Below are 7,851 nucleotides of genomic sequence, written 5' to 3'. Positions count from 1 at the left end.
GCTAATGGGACATCTCAATAAAGTCAGAACAATAAAACGGAAAAGGTACAAACGTAAAAGGGCAGTCATGTTGTCAATGGTAAAAAACAAAATGAGCGAAGTCGCAAGAGAGCGAACCCAGCACTATGCTGAAGCAGCATAAGCAAGACCACCTGTGACGTAAAAGGTACAACTGCTAGAATGTAGAAAGTACATATGGGAATAGAAAGTCTAACCAAGCCTTAAAAAAAATAAAGGGTAAAAATAGAGTAAAAGGGGAAGAAAAGAGGATTTTGGTCAGGGAGGTGAATCGGGAATCTCCGAACACTGCTTACAGTGGGAGACACCCAAACACTCACCGCTCTTCCCCAACACCAGAGAGAGATTAAATAGCTTAAAACTGAGAATAAAAACCACTTTCCCGGAGGAAACCGAGAACCAGAAAGACCATCCGGGAATCGTCAGCCAACATCAAAGGTAAAGTGTGGGGGAGTCTGTACTTGGCACGCAGAGCCAAAAGAAGGGGGCATTCAACCAAAATGTGGGCTACCGACTGGAAGGATCCACAACCACATAGTGGGGGTGGCTCATCACGCAAAAGAAAACCATGGGTCAGCCTGGTATGGCCAATGCGGAGACGACACAGTGTGGTCGAGTCCTTTCGGGAGAGGCGAAAGGAAGAACTCCACTGGCCTGGTGTCACCTTAATTGCACGAAGTTTATTAGACAGGGGAGTAGCCTCCCAAGAAGTGGCCCATGACTGTGCGAAGTAGGATTTGATGTGAAGCCGTAAATCCGCTGCAGGAGTGGTTACAGAAAACGGGGGGGGGGGGGGGGGGGTAAGTAACTGCTCCCCCAGCCAAACGATCAGCGAGCTCATTACTTGGGATACCCACATGTCCAGGGACCCAAAGGAAGTCAATGGAACAAGCAGCACGATGAATATCAGCGAGATGGTCATGGATGGCAGAGACCAAGGGATGGCGCGAAAAACACCAGTCAATAGCAAGAAGGCCACTCATCGAGTCCGTACATAACAAAACGCAGTTGTGTTGAGACTGTTTAATAAAGGTAAGGGCCTGGGAAATTGCCATCAATTCCGCAGTAAACACCCCACATGTAGGTGGCAGCAGATGACTTTCCGTTCCAACAGAGGACATGAAGGCATACCCAACATGATCAGCAGATTTAGAGCCATCAGTGTAAAAAACAACAGCATCCCGAAACTCCCATAAAATTTGGCGGAAAAAGGAACGGAACACCACTGGGGGGGGGGGGGGGGGGGGATGAAATCATTCGGACCTCGGCGGAGATCCATCCGAATTCGAGGCCGAGGAACTAACCAAGGAGGGGTGGAGGGGGGGGAGCGAGGAAGACAGGACAAAGAAGGAAGCTGAAAATCACGGCAAAGAGACGCAAGGCACAGCCCAACTGGTAAACCCGCCCGAGGGCGGGAGTCGGGTGGGCGACGTCCATGGTCTGGGAACAGGATAGAATAGGAAGGATGAGTGGGAGAGGAACGGATACTGAGTGCATAAGACACCAGAAGCTAGGACCGCCGAACAGAAAGAGGGGGGATCCCAGCTTCAACCAGAAGACTATCAACAGGTCTAGTAGGGAAGGCACCGGTGACCAAACGGATACCACGATGGTGGACTGGATAGAGCACATGCAGTGTGGAAGGAGCAGCTGAACCATAAACTTGACAACCATAGTCCAAGCGAGACAGAACTAGAGCACTATAAAGACGGAGGAGGGGGGAATGGACCGCACCCCAAGAGGAGTGGGCAAGGAAGCGAAGGACATTGAGTTTACGGAAACATCCTACCATCAGGAGTCTGATATGGGGCAGCCAAGTAAGCTTGTTGTCGAAAAGAAGACCCAGGAAACGAAACTGTGGGACCACAGGCAATCGTTGTGCAGCGAAATAGAGCTCTGGATCAGGGTGTATCGTAGTATGGCGACAGAAGTGGACCACTCGCGATTTTAAAGGAGAGAATTGAAACCCGTGTGAGAGGGTCCATGCAGAGGCACGCCGTATAGCTACCTGGAGCTGCCGTACTGCAGATGCCATCGAGGAGGAACTAACCCAAATGCAGAAATCATCCACATAAAGGGCAGGGGCGACCAAGGGATTGACAGAGGCCACAAGTCCATCGATAGCAATGAGGAAAAGAAGGACACTTAAGACAGAACCCTGTGGGATGCCCGTCTCCTGGGTCTGTGGAGAACTAAAAGCAGTACCAACTCGAACTCTGAATGACCGATGTATCAGGAACTGGCGGATAAAAATCGGGAGTGGGCCCCGAAGACCCCACTGATGAAGGGTAAGTAAGATATGATGGCGCCAGGCCATGTCATAGGCCTTGTGAAGGTGAAAAAACACTGCAACCAAATGGCGGCGATGGGAAAAAGCCTGCCGAACTGTGGATTCTAAGCGAAGTAAATGATCGATTGGAGACCGTCCCTCTCGAAAGCCACATTGGTAAGGGGACAATAGATCCCGAGATTCGAGGACCCAATTGAGCAGACGGGCGACCATCCGTTCAAGTAACTTACAAACAACATTGGTCAAACTAATTGGCCGATAGCTGTCAACTGATAGAGGGTTCTTACCAGGCTTAAGGACAGGAACCACAATGCTATCCCTCCACTGAGAAGGGAAGTCACCCTGGAGCCAGATACGGCTAAACACCCGAAGAAGATGTTGCCATTGTGGAGCACTGAGATGTTGAAGCAGTTGGTTATGAATGGAATCTGGGCCAAGGGCCGTATCATGAGAAGAAGATAGAGCAGATAGAAATTCCCATTCAGTAAAAGGTTCGTTTTAAGATTCTGACTCACAAGGGGTGAAACATAAGGTGGAAGCTTCAGCCCGCTGTTTTTGATTAAGGAAAGCAGCTGGATAGGAGGCTGACGCTGATGCCACTGCAAAATGGGTCGCTAGATGTTCTGCAAGAACTAATGGGTCCATACAAATGCCATCTGGGGGGTGAAGGCCTGCGAGGGTGGACTGCCGATGGCAACCTTGGAGAGAGCGAAGTGTAGCCCATACCCGTGACAGAGGGACAGTAGAACCAAGGGAAGAAACGAATCTTTCGCAACATATCCGCTTCCTCTGTTTGATTAAATAACGGGCTTTAGCGCGAAGGCGTTTAAAGGTAGTAGGCTGGCTACACATGGGTGCCTCTTAAAGTGTTGCAAAGCTCGACGGCGATCACGGATGGCGATGGCAATGGCAATGGCCGTACTCCACCACGGGACTTGCTGGCTACGAAATGGTCCAGATGAGCGCGGGACAGCAAGGCTAGCAGCGCGAACAATCGCGTCAGACACGTCACGGAGGACGCCATCAATACAACCCGACCAAGAGGGAGAAAACGCGACCTGTGCTGTGCATAGAGGCCAATCGGCGCGTTGGAAAGACCAACGAGGTAACCTGTCCATCGGGGAGCGGGAAGAGAGCGTGATAATCAACGGGAAATGGTCACTATCACAAATGTCGTCGTGTGGCGACCAGTGTAAGGAAGGAAGGAGAGAGGGAGAAGAAAGAGAAAGATCAATGGCAGAAAAGGTACCATGACCGGCACTGAAATGAGTAGTGGAGCCATCATTAAGAAGGCACAGGTCGTGGTCTATAAGAAGACCTCGTCTAGATGGAAAGGCACTGCCCCACAAGGGATGATGAGCATTAAAATCCCCAAGGAGTAGCAAGGGAGGAGGAAGTTGCTGAAGAAGGGCAGTTAAGGCAGCAGGTGTAAGAGTCCTGTCAGGAGGGAGATAAAGATTGCAAACTGTGATTGCACAGTCGAAGTGGACCCTAACAGCAACCACTTCCAATGTAGTTTGTACGTTAGTCCATACAGACATTGCTAGTACGTGGATTCCTCTTCAAACACCACCAGAAGCCCGCAGGGGGTCCGAACCGATTTCGACAGAAAACACGGAACCCACGGAGGGTCGGTGAGTGAGCATCAGTAAAATGAGATTCCTGGAGAACCACACAAGCTGCAGAGTAGGACGAAAGAAGGGATTTCAATTCCGGAAGGTGACGATAGTATCCATTACAATTCCTTTGGAGAACCACAGAACTATGGTTTAAATGTGGGCTGAACACGCTAAATCCAGTCATACCGCCAGGTCCCCACCCGTCACCGACAAGGAGGGGGCGACATCCATGAACGACAGGTCAGAATCCGGTTGTGAAGTCGGGGAAGGGACCTCCGGTGACACCAGAGGCTCTTTGTCCTGGGACTTATGTTTCTTCTTCTTTTCAGGCTGAGATCGAGGAGGGCTGTGTGGCATGAAGGAGCCAGCTGCAGCAAGATCAGGAACAGAAAGAGACCGGGCGACCTGGGGCCGACTGACCGCGGCTCTCGCGGTCGTCGCGCGGCAGCAGACCTTTGGTCTGGAAGGTGCTGGGAGGGGCATCCCGGGAGAGGCGCCCTTGACCGGCAGATGCCGAAGGAGTGGGACACTTCTCCGGCTGGGGAGGGGGAGCAGCGCCCATAGGAGAAGGTGTGGGAGCTGCAGGGGAGGGGGGGAGGAGAGGGGCCCGGGATGGGGGTAAGGAAGGGGGAGGAAGGGGTGAAGATGTAACCAAGGCGTAACTAGATGTCATGGACACAGGGTGGAGTCTTGCATATTTCTTACGGGCCTCTGTGTAGGTTAAACGATCGAGGGACTTATACTCCTGTATCTTTTTTTCCTTCTTATATACTGGGCAATCTGGTGAACGTGGAGAATGACTACCATGACAATTTACACAGACAGGAGGGGGAACACACGGACTCCCCTCATGGAGTGGACGTCCACAGTCACCACAGAGAGGGGCCTGTGAACAGCGAGAAGACGTGTCCAAAACGCAAGCACTTAAAACACCTCATAGGAGGTGGGATGTACAGCTTCACATCACAGCGATAGACCATAATCTTAACTTTCTCAGGGAGGGTATCCCCTTCAAAGGCGAGGATAAAGGCACTAGTATCAATACGATTGTCTTTAGGACCCTTCTGAACACGCTGAACAAAGTGAACACCTCGCCATCCGGGATTGTCCCGAAGTTCCTTATCTGTTTGAAGGATGAGGTCCCTGTGAAAAATCACACCTTGTACCATATTTAGCGACTGGTGAGGGGGTAAAGGACACAGGAATTGTGCCAAGATGGGTACAGGCACGAAGGGCCGCAGATTGGGCAGCTGAAGCAGTTTTTATCAGCAACGAACCCGACCGCATCTTGCTCAGGGAGCCCACTTCGCCAAACTTGTCTTCAATGTGTTCCACAAAGAATAAAGGTTTGTTATTGGTGAAAGTATCTCCATCAGTCCTGGTGCAAACTAGATAACGGGGGAAAGGTTTCACCCCTAGCCGACGGGCCTGACCCTCTTCCCAGGGGGTAGCCATGGAAGGGAAGGCCGAAGGGGCAAGAGAAGCAGCAGCACTTGAGGAATCAGTTCCACATAGAGAGACGGCCGCAGAAGAACGGCCAGAGTTCTGGACCCGTATGCGTTTCATTTGCATAGCGTCCGCCCTGATACCACCCACTCCGATCAGGGGCTCTCCTCACGGGCGCCACCCAGCCACAGCAAGGGCCATCTGGCACGGCAGCCATTGCCGGGAGTTCCGATGCTCCAGGATGACGAGCAACCACTCCAAGGCATGCATGAGGAGGTCACAGCTCAGGTATCAGAAGTGTGATCCCTGTGTGTTCAGGGGGCTCAACCAAAAGGGTACATAGCGAACCCACCACACGGGCAGGCTACCGTGCTGGCTATGCACCCTAGTATCAGACAACGACGTGAAAGAAAAGGTGGAATGTACTAGGAGGGCGCACGTCGGAGACACTAGGTAAGGTGCTCTTCCCCAAATGGCTCACACTACGGAGGAGAAATTTTGTAATGGAGGTCAAACCCCAGAGGGGGACCAAGGAATGCCAAAAGGAGGAGATGATTATGCAACAATGTCGAATTGGAAAACCAACAGAACCAGGAGGATAGCGGTTGCCAACATAAGCAAGGACACCAAGAGAGGGAGAGGAGATGGCGAGGGGAAAGGAGCAAGGAGGGGAAAGGAGCAAGGAAGGGAAAGGAAATGCAACCCTGGAGAGAAAGAAGGCTGCAATGGCTCGGGGCCCCGTGCTCGCCACGCACGTATCCACAAAAGAGTTGTCGACCCCCTGGGGGGAATAAACAGAGGGAGGCGACCGCGAAGGCCCCATGTATGCATGGTGCGGAGAATGCCCGCCCTCCAACAGGTGTCGTAAGCCTTCTCCAAATCCAAGAACACAGCCGCGGTCGGGCGCTTCCGCAAGAAGTTATTCATAATGAAGGTCGACAAGGTAACCAGATGGTCAACAGCAGAGCGGCGCCTACGAAATCCACATTGTACATTGGTAAGTAGGCGTCGAGATTCGAGCAGCCAAACCAAACAAGAGTTAACCATTCCCTCCATCACCTTACAGACACAGACAGCTAAAAGCAGCCAAGTGAAAAAAGGGCTAAACAGGACATGATACAGAAACGGAGGTCCAAAACTAAAAATTAAATGGCCTACGCCATATTGCTTTGGCACATAAAAGCTGAAACACGGTCGAGAGTCGGCGCGTTATTTGCTAAAACAGCGGATGACGTGGACTGCAAACCCAAGCCGGAACGTAAACGGTTAAAAAATGGGCATTCGATCAGGAAGTGGCAGACAGTTAAAACTCGGCCGCAATCTGTACCAACTGGTGGGTTAGCGCCACTTATCAAATTACGATGGCTAGCACCCAGTACACAGCCCAGTTAAAATGACTTCCCCCCGGCGGGAGAGCCGAGACGAGGTCGTCCATTCCGCTGGGAGAGGCTTAATAAGCCGGAGCTTACTCCTGTGAAGGGAGGACCATAGGTGGTCCCAGAGAGACACCACCTCCTCACCGACGGAAACACAGAGATCATCAGAAGCAATACAGGTACTCGCGGGCTGAGATACGATGACTGCAGCCTTGCAGCAGCGTCACCTCGTGTCCGACAGATCGACATGACCACGAACCCACACAAACATCACAGTGGCTCCACCAAGAGTGAGCAAGTGACAGCTTTCCTGGACCCGCCGCACTGAGGAGGGGCAGTGTACAGCACACATAGACTTTGAAGAGCGCTGAGTGAGTCTGAGCAGAAGACACAACTGAAAAGGCTGTATCGCCGGATGTACTCCGTGGACTGATACAGGGCGAAGAGCTCGGCTGTAAATACCGAGCAGTGTGCCGGAAGCCGATATCGAAAGACACGGGTGCCAATGACGAAGGCACACCCGACACCACGGTCAGTCCGAGAGCCATCAGTGAACGCAAAGGTAATGTCGCGAAGTTCTATACGAAGGTCGTGAAACTGAAGACAATAGCACGAGGCTGGATTAGTGACCTTAGGAAGTGAATGAATGCCAAAGTTAGCATGGGCCGCTTCACGAAGCGAAGGTCTCAACATGGCGGACACAAGTTTAACCGTCACGGCGGGTACCGCCTCAGCGTTGAGAGACTACAGAGCAATTCGCCGAATTATTTACGACTCTGTGGGCGGAAACCGCGCCGCAGACATCGAAGGCAGGACTGCAGCCAGCTGGTGCGGGAAAAGCCGACGGAGGTTTTCGTCCTAATCTCGCATTTTTATTCAAATTTGACGCACTAAGAATACCGTGAGCGTCCGAAATTCTGTTCCCGGTTGTAACAAAATTTTCGACCCACAGCTGTTTTTATGACCATGTCATTTTAGTTCTTGGTTTATGTAATCCTGACGAATGCAAAACTAATAAGCTGGGGAGAGATGCAGTGGCAATGACTTCGGACCTCTGGCAGGGTACTCTGACAGTAGAGCTAGTATACAGTCGACACTGGTT

Source organism: Schistocerca cancellata, unplaced genomic scaffold, assembly GCF_023864275.1.
Source record: "Schistocerca cancellata isolate TAMUIC-IGC-003103 unplaced genomic scaffold, iqSchCanc2.1 HiC_scaffold_717, whole genome shotgun sequence".
Lineage (NCBI taxonomy): Eukaryota > Metazoa > Arthropoda > Insecta > Orthoptera > Acrididae > Schistocerca > Schistocerca cancellata.
Note: the sequence above shows the minus strand (reverse complement) of the source record.